The sequence below is a fragment of the Mustela lutreola genome, chromosome 4, assembly GCF_030435805.1.
Source record: "Mustela lutreola isolate mMusLut2 chromosome 4, mMusLut2.pri, whole genome shotgun sequence".
Lineage (NCBI taxonomy): Eukaryota > Metazoa > Chordata > Mammalia > Carnivora > Mustelidae > Mustela > Mustela lutreola.
The window spans coordinates 144,912,516-144,930,050 of record NC_081293.1 but is presented as its reverse complement, the minus strand read 5'-3'; the positions used below and the strand labels follow the sequence as shown (position 1 = coordinate 144,930,050).

Genomic DNA, 17,535 nt, shown 5'->3' with positions numbered 1-17,535 from the left:
TTTTAAAAGCTTTTGGTAAAATAAAAAATATGAGTAATTTCCTCAACTTTATAAAAGGATCTACCAGAGTCCCGCATCAAGAATTATCCTCAGTGATAAACTGTTAGAAGCAGGCCCATATGGACAAAGAAGAAAAGTGTTCAACCTTCAACTTGAGGTCCAAGCCAATGTAATACAACAAGGAAAAAACTCAAATTTTAGAAAGGAAGTTATAAAACTGTGGCAATATACAGAGAGTATCAACATTTGTATGAAAGCCTCAATGGGGTAAATAAAGGAATTTAATCAAGATGGCCAAACCCAACCATATAATAACCTGTAGCTTTTATCCACATTTTATTCATATTCAGATTTTATTCATATCTATAAGCCAATTATAAAACAAAATAGAACAAAAGGCCTATTCATAATAGTAATAATCATATCAAACACTTAGGAATAATCCTAATTAGACTTCACGGGAAGGTATTAAAAAAAACCTAAATAAATGGGGAAAATACTTTGTTCATCAATGAGAAGGTTTAATATTTTAATGATGTCTGTTACCTCCAAAATAACCTATTATTTTAGTATAATACTAGTAAAAAAATATTTTTGTGGGAATTTAAAACCTATTCTAAAATCCACAATGAGGAGTGAATATTTAAAGATAAATACTCATAATAAGTACTCATTTGGGCAGCACATATACTAAAGTTAGAATGATACAGAGAGGATGAGCATGGCCTCTGTGCAAAAATAACCAAGAAAAATCTATAAAAGAAAATGAAGGGATGGCATTGTCTACTACATTTGAAAAATAGAATTATAATAATAAAATTATTATATTAGTGGGATAGGAATTGATAAGTAGATCAGTGGGATAGGAGTCTAAAAAATAAATGAAAGCATATGCAAATTTTTTTAAAGATTTTATTTTTTATTTGATACAGAGTGAGAGATCACAAGTAGGCAGAGCAGCAGGCAGAGAGAGAAAAAGGAGGAAGCAGGTTCCCCGCTGAGCAGAGAGCCCGATGCGGGGCTCGATCCCAAGGCCCTGGGATCATGACCTGAACCAAAGGCAGAGGCTTAACCCACTGAGCCACCGAGGTGCCCCAAAAGCATATGCTAATTGAAAACATGATTAAAGTGGCATTTTAGATAAATGGGGTAAGAGGTACTTTAAAAAATATATATATATATATATTTTTTTGAGAGAGAGAGAGAGACGGACTGTGCATGCATGCAAGGAGAGAAGGGAAGAAGGAGAAAACCGTCAAGCAGACTCCCTGCTGAGGGCGGAGCCCCATGTGGAGCCTGAGCTCATTGCCCATGAGACCATGATGGGAGCCCAGACCAAAAGTTGATAGCTTAACTGACTGAGCCCCCAGGTGTGCCAGGGGTACATTTTTTAATACAAATTTTAGAAGAATTATTTACTCATTTAGAAAGTTACAGTTAGCTCCTATCTTGTATTCATAAAGATAAATTTCAGATGATTATAATCTAAACATAATATTATAAGAGTACTATACTATATTATTTATATCTTTTTCATGTTTGGATTTGGAATGTATTCTTAAATAAAAAATTTTTAACAACAAAGAACTGGAAGTAGTCTCAATATCTATACATGGAGGGACTCCTAATCTATGGAATGGAATGTAAGGCAACAGTTTAAAGGAAAGAGGCACTTATAAAGAAAAAAATCAGGTTTTGGTATCATGATAGTGATACGATGATACAATTTTTATGAAAAAGAAAGACCAAAACAACTCTATACATTTTCTCTGTAATTATCAGTTTTTTCAAATGCAGAGAACAAAGTCTAAAGTACCCATATTAGCCTGATGGCAATGGTTAGCTGTGTAAAGGGGATTAAATTCAGGATTACTGTTATAGGTAGATTAGCCTTGTAGACAATACTTAAATTTTAAATAAGGATGTATAAGGATGGATAAATTATAGGTAGATAAGTTAAAAAAGACATTGTGGGGAAAGGATAATCAATCAAATTTATAATTTTTACAAAGGAAATGACAAATATGAAGATCAAATGTTATTAGAAATAGAACAGCTGTCTGAGTTGACAACAATGGGAAAGAAAGAATTTGTTTTACCCAGTTTAGATGAAATTCTACAGACTCAAGCAAGTTTAGTTTATTCTATGTTTTAGGAAAATAAAATGTTTTCAAAATATTTCAAAGGATTAATTATTTCATTTTAAATTAAATAAGCATAATTTATAGTGCAAATCAAAATATTTAAACCATGCTATTTTTGTGTTATTACGAGAGGCAAACTTTTATCCAAACGTTCTTCTTTGTAGCTTAAATGCATATGTTAACCCTGGGTCCATATTATTTTAAGTATATTTAGTGCCTAAATAAGTTCTAGGAATGTCTCTGCTCAAAATCAGCTAATGTTGGCTGTGCAGGATTCAAAACCCAAGGTCACTGAGATGGCCCTAAGAAAACAATTTTCCTAAAAGTAAACACACAGACCAATCTTGTGTATATTTTTAGAACTAAATGCTCTTTTTTTTTTTCCCACTTGCTGATCATTTTGTGCATGTTTTAGCTCTACCAGGAATCCCATTTTGATCTCCTCATGCCCAAAAGGATAGAAATAGGAAAAATAGAAAGGAAAATGAAAAGTAGCTGTGACTCAGAGCTTAAATTTTATTAAAATTAATGCCAGTAAAGATTTTTTGGAAAATAGCTAATACTGCTGGGTTAGTGAGAAGGGTCTTCCTTCACATTGGTATTGGAAGAGCAGTTTAACAGTGTGGGTCAAGAAATTTGACAGATACTCAAATAACTGCTCAAAGTGGATTTATGTCTAGGGATTTTTTCAAAAAGGTAGCAGCTGGAAGAAGATTAATATCCCAAGATATTCATTATACCATCATTTACAACATTATGGACAAACTAAAATTCCAGCAACGGGGCCAAGCAATAGGGTACTTTTGGTTAAACAATCTGTAGAGTTCATCTGTATGATAATAGATTTTTTTCTATTCAGTAAGATGTTTTTGAAGATGAATTCATGACAGGGGAAGATGCTTATGGTTAGTGAAAAAGACAAGATACAGGATTCCATTTATATTAATGAATGAGCATGCACACGTATATATAAATACTTGCGCCTTTCCATCTTCTACCTACTTACCTGCTAACCTCTATTTGAAAGGAAAGAAATAACTGTCAAGTGACTCCTGTGATAAAACAATATACTTTTTTTCACCTGCCCTACCCTATGTCAGCGCTTTAGCCTAATTTGGTTCTTTGACAGTAGATACTGCTAAAGTGAAAAATCTCTTTATTGTGTAAAGTTAAAAATGAGAGAACAATTAACAATAGCCCAATCATTTCTCCTCTAATTTCCTACGGGCTCCTCCTTCGAAGAATTGACTGCTCCTGTACTTTGGTTTTCCTTTCCCCCTTTTTTTTTTTTTTTGGTTTATTCTTAAGGTCAAAGTGGAGACTGTGTGTGTACTCTGAGCCCCTAAAGCACAACAGGACACTTTCCGACAGAAGGTGGTACTGAAGTCTGTGAGATGAGTATCACCTTGAAAAGCAAATTGTAACCTCTCCGCTCCTCAGACTGAAAGGTGGAGAGAGAGAAGGAAGCAAGCATGTTGACAGTTAAGGAGGAAGTAGGTCTCAATGATGCCAATGACAAAGATATTCATGGCTTTGCTCTTGTCCTTGGCTGGGGCTCAGCTGGGACTGTGTAAGCGCCAGGAAGCTCATCGCCAATGTCACTGTCACCACCACCACCACCCACTCCAGCTTCTGCTTATGAGAACAAGGCTAGTTTCTCCAGGTCCCTCTCCTTCAAGGTTACTACTTCCTACGTGGGGTGGGCCTGTATCTTTTTTTTTTGGCTCAATTGCTTGGGGGTTGTAAGACTTGGCAATAGTTGAAATCAAAGCATTTCTCTGTCCCTACTGTTCTGACCACGACAACGTTTTGTGTGTGTGTGTGTGTGTGTGTGTGTGTGTGTGTGTGTGATCAATCCTAATTTTCAAACCAAAATACGCTTCTTACCATGTGAACTATGACTATCAGCATGACCTCTGCTTCTGCTTCTCTTTTTTTCTATGTGGAGCCAGCTACCTACTTTAACCTCATTTCACAAAGGTTAAATAACCACAAACAGAACTTAAAAAAAAAAAATCTGCATTAGGAATAGATAAATAGATAAACATATGAGTAAAATTTACATTTACGTTTTTGAATTGTGGGTAAGTTTTATTTAAAATTTTTAGTTTCCAAAGTTTTTTTTTTTTTTTTTAAATAATGAGTATTACTTGTATACTAAAAGAGAGAAAGAGATATACATCGTGGGTCATATCTGACCTTTGTCTAAGCTATTCTAACTACATTTGAACCAAATCAAATTTACTGATAGGAAACACATACGTAGGTAAGATGAACAACAGCAACAAAATACTGTTGGTAAGTTACCTATGGTTGATATTTCTGTACTATGTCTTTCACGATATAATGTTGTAAAATTTTATGCTTCTGATCTTTCAGGTTGTGGCTGAAAACTTCCGAAATTACCTTAATGTTCTTCTTCCATCTTCCCACTAATCTAGTAGATATCACCCTGTACATTTCTTCCCTAACTCCCACCATCAGATCTGTCATCCTGCTATTTACATGCTTGTTTCCTATCTCCTTACACCTGTAAAGTAGCTTCCTGCAGAGCACACGGGCTGTGTGTCCTTCTTCTAGAATACTGCCTCATGTAAGAAAGTACTCAACTGATTGTTACTTATTCGATGATTCAACAAGTTATATAGCATTTTTACAGTTCAGCTAGTTTTTGTTTTATAACCAGACATCAGGATAGCTCCCAAGATGATGATGAGGTGAGTAATTCATACTCCAGTGATATCAAATAACTGTCAAGATTGTTTTTATTTTACACATGAACCATCACTTTTCCTGACAATGAATTAAAAAAAAATAAGTTTTGGATCACATTTTTTTACATAATTTTAAATTTCGGCATGCAACACTATTTCTAACTCCAGCTGGAATGGAACTGGAAGTACTGAAATATTAGGAGAAAAGCTATTTCTGTACAATGTCCAATCTGATTTTGCAAACTGTGTTTGGAAAAGTTGTGGAGAACAGGAGAGAGATTTTAGATGTGAATGCCACAAATATCTTGGGCCTTGTCTCAAAAACTGACCCCAAAAAGTCACTTAGTATTTCTGCCTTTCATACTGTACAAAATGCATTGTATGTGCTCTATTTCAAAACAAATGATCAAAGTGGGGACAAAACAAACCATTACATAGGGCTTTCTATGTACCAGGCACTGTCGTAAATGCTTTGTGTATATTATTAGCTCCTGTAATCTGTAGCACAACTGTATGAGATAGGGAACATTATCATGCTTAATTACTGATATGGAAACTGAGGCACAGAGTAAGCATATTAGGTGGCAAGAATCCTCCACAGCAATGCCTATGAGTCTCTTATATCAAGTGCCAGGCTTCACTTTATAAAGCAGGTTTCTTTCCTCTCCACCAGGACTGTTGGCTGACCCAGGGTCCTGGGGCTCAGCGGAGCCAGCAATGAAACAGAGTTTGGCATCAGACCTTTTCTCCTTGCTCTCTCCATCATAATGCTTCTTTAAAGACCTGTAATGGCAGAGATGTACCAGAGGAGCTCTGTCTTCTATCATTTACACATAGGAAGCTGTGGTAGAAGTGGGAAGGACCTTGGAGTGGGATTTAAAAGTCTTGTGATGAAATTTGGAGCTCTGTTCCTGAACCTGTTGCTCATGCAGCCCTAGTTTCCTCAACTCTCAAGTGGAGATGCAAACCCGCCACTGTTGTGTTTTTGTGGGCAACAGCTGATTACGTGGGAGGCATGTGTGCTGCTTAGTTCTGGAAGCCTTAAAGGACAATTATTGTATTCTGTGAATTGTGGCTGTCTGTTTATAGACATCTTTATTCCCTCTATGAATAACGAAGGTCATGAAATTATTTGAGCAAAGAAGGGACATCAAATATGCAATATGGCTGACCTCAGGTGGGAAACAGAGACTCTTCCTTTGTTCTTTACTCTTCGGTATTTAATTTGATGAAATGTTCATGTGTGCTCGGAACCAAACCCCGAGCGGGCTTTGTAGAGAGGAGGAGGAGGAAAAGGAATGGTCATTGCTCTCACAAGTCATGGACAGCAAAGGAGAGAAGACCAAAACCAAATCAGATCGTGGTACATATTGTGAGAGGGGAAAAGGTTCAGTGAACTCAGAGTGAGAAGGAGTACTTTTGGATGGGGAGACTAGAAAAGAAGACTTCCAATATATGAATAGTAGCAGAAAAGAGGAGCTTCATGTATTAAAAAATAATAAATTCTCTCTCAATCACTTTTCACCTTTCATCAAACATCTACTCTTTTCAAGCTCTGTGCTGACTGTGGAACCAAGGAGAGGAAGACAGAGCTTACAGTCTGGGGCAGGTAGTCTGCGTTCTCTCTGCAGAGCAGTGCAATGCCAGAAGGACACCCGTAGCTAATAACTTCGCTCCATGGAGGTGGTGTAAAAAAGGAAGTAGGAATAATGTTGTATGTGAATATTGATGAGGAAGCATTTAATTCTCCCTGTGGGAGGCAGAGTCCAGGGAGCACTACAAAAAGGGATGGTTGAGGAGTCTCAAATGAAGCTTAAGTAGGTAATTTCCAAAGAGATAAGAAAAGGGAAAGATACTTCAGGCAAAGACCACAACATGACAATTGATTCTGGATGTTTTCCCAGTCGTGTTTTTAGAAAATCACAAAACTGAAAACATGGTGGGGTGGAGGGGTAAACGCCCAGTTCTCCTGTTTTCTTTCAGAACATAGCTGCTCTCGGCTTTTGCTTTAAAAGTTTTTTTAGCCACTTGGCTTGACACCAGGATCTTCAATTTGGGCACTAATCACATCAGCAGTTAAACTGGCTTAGTTTCCCACGTCAGTTTCTGCTCCCACACCCTAGAGAATGTCCCAGAAGGTTGGGACTGGAATAGGGGGGCAAGAATGCTTTAAAACAAAGGAGGAGTGGGTTCAAAGTGGCTGAAGGGAATAAGAAAGGAAAAAAATGAATTAAGTTTTAAGGAATTTGTATTAGAAAAACATTTCAGACACACACTACATAGAAGAGCATAGCTCCTTTTTATTACCTTCTGTATTATTTTGAAATAAATGTGAAATCACCCATCATTTCATCCTTAACTGTTTTAATATGAATCCCTAAGGGCAAAAGGACTCACTATAACAACAACAACAACAAAACCCTAAAAATAATTAACACACCTATAAAATTTAACAATATGTTTAACAATATGAACCAATTTTGAAACATTTTTGGGACTGAAGAGCTTATAAAACATCAAGATTTGTTGCACTGAGGAGATACAGAGCTAGAGATGAAGGATATTAGTGTCATCGACATGTGAGAGATAGAGGTTTAGGAAACAGGAGGCAAACAGGAGGTAAACTAGAGATGAATGCATGAGGGACAACATTTGAATAAAGCCCACAGACTTGAGGAGTTTGATAAACGTGAGACTTGGAAGGACTGGAGGAATCAAGAAGTCTCTCTCATGGTGGATACAATGAGACAAGATGGGCTCAGAAAGAGGCTAGAACAAGAGTAGGTAGTCACAATGGTGGTGGTAATTCATCTGAGGGAAATGGTAGCAGAGATTCAGGGGAGCCTGACTGGTACAAACGCTCACCTCACAGGAGGGTCGGCAAATGAGATCATTCAGGGAGAGGAGACTACGACTGAGGATTTCCAGGATTTGAATTTCATTCACTGTCTCAATAAATGTTGGATGAACATGGAGACCATGGTAGGAGCAAGGGAAACAAAGATATGACATCAGACTTCCACTCTCGAGTAGATTTAGGTTTAATGTGGGAGGCAGAGAAGCCAAAATACAAAAATTATAAATCATTCAATGAATTACTTATTGAACATCTTCTACAGGTTAGGCACCCCCACTAAGGTGCAAATACAATGATAAGTAAGCCATGGTCCTCAAGAAACCACCGAACCATTAATGAGTTTTTACTGAATGCTGACATGAGAAAAAAACATTTTGGGGGGAGGTTGTTTTTCTCTCTGCACAAAGAATCAAGAAAAGGACAATCCGAGTCAAGAAGACAAAGTGTTAAACTGAAATAAGGTCATAGCAACAAAAAGGGAGATGAAGAGATCATATAAGAGATGTATCAGTGGGGGAAAATAGGCAAGAGAAACTGAGCAACTGATGTCCAGAAGTTTCAGTTTGTGTGTGTGCATGTGGGTATGTGTGCACACGTTTCAGATGTGAGCCACGTCAATTCTCTTTTCAAGTGTCTGCAGATTTTCTCTATGACTAGCATCAAACTGTACAGACATCGCCTTTCCTTGATACAAAGAAAAATTTAGTTTTCTTGGAGCAGTGTCCTGAAACATCTTGCTGGAGACATTGGTTTTCTTTGTAGAAGGGGACCGTCCCCCACTGCTGATGCCTTGGTGTACTGATCTGTTCCCCTCCAATGTGAGTACTCTCTTAATTAAAAAAAAAACAAAAGTGTTTTTGGGGTATCAGTATGAAGGTCCACTTGGAACATTCAGAACTTTCCTTAAATGATTGACCAAAGTAAACTTTTATGCTCTCTGCATGTTCGCTTAGAGTCAGCAAACATCACATAGTTAAAAACAATCAGTAAATTATTTCCAAGGATTGGAAACAGAAATCCTCAGATGATTCACTGATGATTCAGATTTCTGTGTATCGCTTCTACCCTACTTGTTGCCAAGGGAACTTGGGGCCTACTTCCTACCACACCACGGCTATAAAAAGTACCAGCAAAAGCCACAGGGGAGAAACTTCTCTACTCTTTTATTAAAAATGGCTAACAGACTAAATGTCAGTTACACAAAGGAGATTTGCATTTTTTTTAAAGATTTTATTTATTTATTTGACAGAGAGAAATCACAAGATCACAAGACAGAGAGGCAAGCAGAATGAAAGGGGGGGAAGCAGGCTCGCTGCTGAGCAGAGAGCCCGATGTGGGGCTCAATCCCAGGACCCTGGGATCATGACCCGAGCTGAAGGCAGAGGCTTTAACCCACTGAGCCACCCAGGCGCCCCGGAGATTTGCATTTTATCTCTGGAGGTCATATCCATGAGGCACAGAGATGCCGTATTTTTCTATTTATCAACTGCTTGCATTCTGCTGCTTTCCTCAAGCAAGGTACTTTCTATAAAGAATTAAAGATGCCAACAGAAATTATATTTCTCCCCATAAAATCCAGGCTGATGTGCTTTTGAAGTAATAGCTATGGTCTGTGGAATCTGTGTAAACCGGGGGTAGAACCCACATTCATACAGTCAGCAGCCTGACTGCTTCTCTGTGTCAGAGGGTTTAGAGAAGGACTAAACAGGGGGAAGGAGAGAAGTTGCCTCCCACCTACAAGGTCCTATATACCTTGTAGCTACGATCCGTTGACCTTTCTCCGATAATCACTGTTATCAAGCAACCTAAAAATATCCTTACAGTTAAATATTTATAAGAGAAAACCAGTGATGGGTGAATACATTTTATTGCACATATCACCTAAATTTCCCCCTTTTATGTGTACTTTGCATTCAATTCTCATCTGGAAATAGGGCATGAAGCCTGCCTTAATGCAGAGTTGTCAGGAAGACATATGTGAGACCTAAGTTAACAGCACAAACAACCACCTTCTCTGCTTACAGAGGGCAAGGTCTCTCCTCCATTAGGAAGGGCTGGTGGGACAAGACAACTGAAAGCAACCAAGGAGTAATCCTTTCATTTGCATCAATGCTTACTAGAAAATCTGCAAAAAAAGGGCAATTTCCTCTTTTTCAGATGAACCCATGTTCTCTCTCCACTTCTAGCTATTCTTACATGAGCCCCACCTAAGGGGTGGGCACACATAAGTGACACCTAAGTGGAGGGTTCTTTATGTTTAAATTTGTATGGTATTAGAGCTCTTTTGCTCTTTGAAGGGGCAGTATGATTAAATATGAGCTTGTAAATTTAAATTTGTTAAATGGGTGTTAAGTATTACTTATAATGAGCAGTCATTTCTTTGAAAATGCAAATTGGATCATACCATATTTTCTCACCTTAAAATCTATCCTATGTTTCCAATTTCTTAATGAATGAAGTCGAACCTCCTTTTCATAAAATGCAGAGCCCTTCATGGTCTCCTCTGACATCCTTTGGTACTTGAACAACACAGAGCTATTTGTAACTCCCAAATCCCATTACTGCTCCACACCTCTGTGACCTGGCACATGAACCTTGCTAAACCTGGCATGCCTTCCCTCTCTTCCCATGTGATTAATTCCTATTTATTCTCAGCATAATTCAAATATCAGTTGCTCTGGCGAGTCTTTCCTGATTCAGCTGCTATCAAAATCAATTCTTATGTAGAACCTCTGGCTTTGCCTGTATTTTTAATATTGTATCTATAATACTATATGTAACAATTTGTTCATGTGTACAGGTACTTTTTCTTCTGTTATACTCATAATCCTTGGGAGCCAGATCCCTGCTATTATTTTTTTGATCCTTGCATTTCCAGCATTTTGCACAGTGCCCAGTATACATTAAGTTGTTTGCAACTTTGTTGAAATCTTCTTCCATGTGGCAAACATAATGATTGTTGTTAGAGGAAAATTAATTTAAAATAAATGCATCACTAGAAAATATTAGTGACATGTAAATAAACTTTGCATATCTGTGCCTTAGAACACCTTATAGAAGAGAACTGTGTCCAAAACTCCTTGTTGAATAAACAAGGAAAAGGTCAAAGTATCTAAGTCAGGTGGATGTAAATTAGAGAGATATTTGTTCAACAAATAACAGTAACAATGAGGCCCTCCTCATCTCTGATGTTGGAACTGGCTCATGGAAAACTTAAGACATAATTTTTCTGATTGTTCCAAGGACTCTGAATGGAACCAACATTAACATCTATCTTCATGATTCTATCTGATTATCTGACTCAAATGGAAGGTTTGCAGCAGGCAAATGTATATACTCCATATGCATACACTCATTTTTCCCTACTTCTCAATGACATCTTCCCCAGAAAATCACCCAGCAACAATAGGCAGCCCAAGGAAATAAGTGCTTTCTATCTCCACAAGTGGTACCAGAATGGATTGAGCAATAACCTTAACAGCATCAGAGAAGGAAGCTGATCAGAATAACACTGCAAGGGCTCAAAAACCAAACTGTCATTGGACATAAAGCACAAAAGTAGACCAGAACATATAAGCTCAACCTATACTGCCTTCTGAAATAGTATAAGGTATAAAAAGGTATAAAAGGTATACCTTTTATAAACAGTATAAGGTATAAAAAGGATCAAGAGTTTTCTAACATGATAACCCAAATGTCCAGAATACAACAGAAAATCACTCATCATAATCAATTATACAAATCATCTTGAATTAAATGAAAAAAAATAGAAAATCTTAGCAAAGAAATAGATGTTATGGCAACCCATGGAAGAGGAAAAATATTTAAAATGATATATCTGATAAGGGGTTAATATCCAAAATATATAATGAACTCATACAACTCAACAGCAAAATTATTCCCCAAATAATCCAATTAAAAAATTGGTAAAGGACCTGACTAGACATTTTCCTAAAGAAAATATATGAAGGGCCAACAGGTACAGTAAAATGTACTCAACATCACCCATCATCAGTGAAATGCAAACCAAAACCACAATGAGATATCACCTCATAGAATGGCTATTATTAAAAAGACAAGAGGTAGCAAACACTGGCAAGGATGTGGAAAAGAGAATTTGGGGGCACTGTTGGTGGGAATGTAAACTGGTAAAGCCACTGTGGAAAACAGTATGAAGTTTCCTCAAACAATCCAAATAAATAAATAAATAAATAAGTAAAGCTAGCATATGATCCAGCAGTTCCACTTCTGGATATATACCCAAAGGAAATGAAAACATTGCTAAAGAGTTATCTAGTCCCCCACGTTCATAGCAGCATTATTTATAACTGCCAAGACAGGGAGAGAACCTAATGAATACATCAGCAAATAGAGCAGTTGGGATGTATTGTATATAACTTTATCATTTATAATTACATTATATATGTCAATGCTAATATATCAATATAGCATATATTGTACAGGAAAAGATACAAATTTAAGAAATAAGAAAGGAAAACAAAGAAATAGAAGCTATAGAAAAGACCTAAGCAAGCTCACATAGTACCATTTCTAGACCAACTTCCATGATTCTGCTTGGGTTTCAATTCATCATCAATATTACACGTGGTACTAACAGTTGTGAACTGGAGTAACCCCGGGATACCCAAGGATATGTAGTGGCTATTAAATGTCCTCAGCTGTCATCAGTATTTTACCCACCTCGCACTTTGTCAATTTGACTCAGTACATTAAACTCTTCAGGAAAGGTCAGATTATAGTATTCTGAGAAATAAAAATAACATTTATCCATACCCCATTCTGTGATTACCCAACCCAACCTGACTTGTTATTATCAAAATTCACTTCCACAAACCTGGGGAACAAGCCATCTTTTTGTAAGAATTTCCTAGTTTCAATATCTCTAAACCTATATCTTGTTTTAAGATAGATGTTCTTACTGAGGTCAACTATTCTGAAGGAAAAGGAAAAGCACAGCTGGTGATCCAAGTTGCTTTTCAAATTTGGAAACACTGCCTTGCGTGGATCTGTCCTAACCCCCTAAAATTCAGCTTGCATTAGGTGAAGTGAGTTTGATTCTCAGAACATTTTAAATTCACATTTGTTAAAGTCAAAACTGAGAGGCAGACACCCAAGAATGTTAGCAAGATCTCCGAGCCCTGGAAAGGCATTGTGCCCAGAAAGATCCTTGAGGAAAAAAAAGAAAAGAGTCAGCTAAAACTGGTTACAACTGACCAAAGCAAAATGTGGAAATACTACTACCTGCAAGTTGGTATGTCAAGTCAAGAAAGGTCAACCAGAGGGCTAAAGCAACTGGGGATCCTAGGGAGCAGTGGGAGAGGGACCCCAAACAATGGCCTTAGGTGTTGCTGCTGTCTCAAGCTGATCTGTGGCCTGGCTTGAAGGGCCAAAGCCAGAAGACAACTGAAAGGACAACCAAACAATAATAGTTATTCTGAACAAGATTTTCAATCATAGCTTTGGTGGTGGAAAGCTGAAATGTTTAATCTCTGGATAACTTAGTTTTAACTCTTCTATGTCATTTCATGTCACTGGAAGAGATACTCTTATTGTATTTCCAGTTTGCTCTGAAATAATGCATTATGACATAAGATTCAAACTAAAATGTACGAAAGGTCAGACTTGTTCCATTTGCCCAAAGGAAAGATCATAATGAAAATTCCTAGAGAGGTTTTAGTATGTCAAACGTAATTATGTTTCAGTCAGTTCAATATTTTTGAGCACATTCTTCATATAAAGGTCAATGTAAAGTGCTTTATAGTTGTATTTTCCATCAAACTGTTTTATTGGTATAAGCTCTAGCTTTGAACTTAAAAGGGAAGCACAATTCTCAAAGATCAAAATATTTTTCATATGAATCACTTATGGATGACTATGTCTAGTCATAAAATGGCCATTTATTACAATCCTCGTTGTTAGAAGCATTTTAAAATATGACCAAAGAATAAAAATCCTTAATCAAGTATAAATATGACTGACCATATCACCAAGGATAAACATAAACTAGTTCATATATAATTAAATGATTTTGAAGTGGAAACCTAAATTCAAAGATAAATGAATAAATTAAAAAAAATAATATGGCATGTAGCTATCAAAATAATTTGTCACACATTTTGAGAAAATTGAAATACTGTAAATACTATTTTCTTTTGTTCCAAAATCAATCAGTTTAAAAACATTTAGAATCTGGAAAGACAAGTTAAAATACCATTTCACGATATTGCCCAGACCAAATACTTTAGAAAACATCCAGTATTTGATATAAGAGGATACTTGTCTTATTTTACACACGATATTTTTGAGTAAGATACTTCTTTCTCTTTGAATCAGTATATGCTTTAAGTGGTCAGAGACTATGTGAATTTACATTCCTAATCAAGGTTTTTAAGTATTTATTTCAGTTGGAACTCTTTACATTTAAGCCACTTTGTTTGATTCAGTTCAATGTGAGGAAACCTCTTATTTGTTCTTTCTCCATAAAAGGACTAGTCTTTGATAAACAGTTTTGTCTCTTATCCTGGTCTACAATCATAAGTGTTTACTGGGAAAGATAAAGTCTCTGATGTTTTCATGTAGAGATGGTTTTTAAAGAGTGCAAATTGTACTCTGCCTAGTACATCACATAGCATCAGTAAAAGGTAGAAGAACAATTTACTTTCATGGCTTCATTTATAACCCTTCTGCCTTTCCTTGATTCTTTCATGTTTTCACTCTTTTCATTGCTGTACTCTGCGGCCTGCTAGTAGCTGAAGAATACTAATAACCAAATGCGTTTGCATTTAGGGGCATATTCCAACTTCAGGGGATTCTTACATTTTAGCATAATTTTAAAATGAGTCCAGAGGAGATTCATTCCAATATCTGAAGTAAGCTGCTTGTAAAATTTGAATTTCCAATATTACAAATTTCAACTATTTAATTTTATCTAAGTATGTCTTAAAAATGGTAAACATTCAAAAAAAATGTTGACTACATAAATGTATCGTGTAGTCCTAAATACACAAGAACACTAAAGTTCTTAAAATGATTTTAATCATACACCATTCTTTACAAATCAACTTGAAGATAACATTATTTTCCTCTTGGATGATTAGTACTATCTTTCGTGAAAGGAGAGTGAGCCTGGTGGTGTTGCAGAACTGAGTTCAGATCCTAATCCTACGTCTGCTGGCTATGGGATGTCCAACAAGTTACTTAGCTTCTCTGAAACTGTTTTTTTTTTTTTTTTAAAGAATTATATAGAAAATATATAAAGTAATGGACAAATCAAACATAGTAAGTGTTCAATCATAATGGAGAATTTGCCCAAAGGAAAGACGTAGGTATAGATTAAGTCCCTTCCTTTCTTCCTCCCTTCCTTCCTTCCTTCCTTCTTTCTTTTTTTTTTTCAAGATTTTATTTATTTATTTGACAGATTGAGAGAGAGAGAGAGAGAGAGTGTACAAGCAGGGGGAGTGGCAGGCAGAGGGAGAAGCAGACTCCCTGCTGAGCAGGGAGCTGGACCCCAACTTGGGGCTCGATCCCAGGACCCTGGGATTGTGACCTGAGCTGAAGGCAGACACTTAATGACGCTGCCACCCATGTGTCCCATCTTTCTTATTTTTGTAGCTCTTTATTCTCTGGGCATTGTAGTGATGCTATCCCTTGGACAATACATGGCTTTGGAGGATGCTGTTATTTTCTCACAGCAAGAGAAAAAGAAGACTTCAAAAGCTCCCCTTTTCCGCAGGAATACTCCAGGCTGCCTGCCAGCTTCACACAAAGCCACCCTGCCCTGCATCCAGCCAGGTTTCTCAGTGTTGACATTAGTCCATTGGACCCATTCTTCCTTTCCCTTTCTTACTTAAAGTCCAGAGCGCTGAGTTTGGAGAATAGCTTCTTGGTGGTGGAATGCCCCCCATCAGTTCAATGGGTGTGCATCCCTGACCACTCCCACTGTCTTGAGGGCACCGAACAGGAGAACATTAAGCCTCTCACCCTCATACCGCCGGGATCTGCCAGTGGGTTGAAAAAAGTGCTGCCGGAATCTTCATTATTTGATCTTCTCCATCTCAGTAGAATCACTTTCCTCGGTTTCTGTATTACATATGAGTTCTGCATTACATATGAGTTCAGCCTTTTCTTTTTTGAGAAAGAATAGAGCTGGATAAAATGACTAGATCCCAAGAGGTAAATTTCCTTCTTACATTTACCCCTTATGAGACAGGCATTCCAGGAGCACAAAAGACTTTACTCAAAGTAGAAATGGAAAAGAGATACAAGACTTAGAAAATGACTGTTCTCTGTCATGTCTACTGCATAGTTGGTCCAATACAAGGCTTTCAGTACTGTGGAACATAAAGGAATTGCAAAGCTGCAAAGCCACAAAGCCTAGAGTGGATGACAAGTTGGCAGAGTTACTAGGAAAACAGCCTTGATGACATCTGGATCTCTTTCAAACACACGACAGTACATCAGGCAGACAAAACTTTCCACTTTGTCTACTTTCATTTAAAACTGTTATATTTTACAAGGATTGAATATAATGAAAAGGAATGAACACTAATAATAGCTCACATTGAAAATACTCATAAAAACTTTTGCAGAAACCCTGCCACGACATCTACATTGTCACAGTCTGAATACTGAGGGTTAATTTAATACAATTCACTAGCAATCCTAATAAGCCATAAATTAACTGCTCTAAAGTATTCCCATTTGTCTTCACAGTTCATATTCTGATAGCAGCAGTTTCTGAAGAAAGGCATTCAGTTGAGATATCCACAGATTTGCAAATCTCATGAGCCTGAACGAATTAGTGGAATAAATAAGTGTATGAATGATGCTTTGTTAATTGGGTTGAAGTGATCAAGAAGCATGATGAGCACTGGGTGTTATATGCAACGGATGAATTACTGAACGCTGCATCTGAAACAAACAGTGTACTCTATGTTGGCAAATTGAATTTAAGTTAAAAAAAAACTTAATGCGTGTATATACACAATCATTTTTATAATACTGTAACCCTGCTATGCATACCACTTTGACTCTATCATTTTCACATAAGACATTATAAGTAGTCATCCTTTTAAATCATGAATTTTAAGAATACAAAACATGGATGCACTGAATTTTAAGCCATTATTAATTGGACACTTGTTTTTAAAATTTCATGACTATCTATACACTTTGGATTAATTTTTAATAAATGAATATTTGGGCATATGTTTCAGGATTCCTATTGAGTAAATTCCTGGCAATGGAAATGCTAGATCAAAGGATGAAGGCTTTTGAGACATTTTGCCAAAATTTCCCCCAAAATGATTGTGTGAACAAACACTCTCATGAGCAATGCATAAGTATACACTTACAAGGTGTTCCTTATGAATACCTCAGTGCTTTGTATTATCATCTAGATAATCTCATATAGTACCTTTGTAGAAAGAACCTCTTTGGCTGCTAATCAAAGTGTTACTATGATGACATCTAGAGAAGTAAAAAATAAAAATAATCATATAAACTCAAAAACAGGGACGCCTGGGTGGCTCAGTTGGTTGAGCAGCTGCCTTCTGCTCAGGTCATGATGCCAGCATCCTGGGATCAAGTCCCACATAGGGCTCCTTGCTCGGCAGGGAGCCTGCTTCTCTCTGCCTCTGCCTGCCACTCTGTCTGCCTGTGCTCGCTCTCCCTCTCTCTCTCTCTGACGAATAAATAAAATCTTAAAAAAAAAAAGTTAAAAAAAATAAAATAAACTCAAAAACACCCGCACAAGAGGAGCCGATTCATATTCACCATGCGGAAAGAATGCTATCAAACT

The 17,535-nt window shown here is 37.0% G+C and overlaps 1 non-coding gene across 1 annotated transcript; it reads left to right on the top strand.

The window, feature by feature from the left end:
* The first annotated feature begins 666 nt into the window (after positions 1-666).
* On the top strand, positions 667-775 carry LOC131831012 (U6 spliceosomal RNA). Its single transcript, XR_009353531.1, has one exon. It is a non-coding gene; the product is annotated as a U6 spliceosomal RNA (small nuclear RNA).
* The last annotated feature ends 16,760 nt before the right edge of the window (positions 776-17,535 follow it).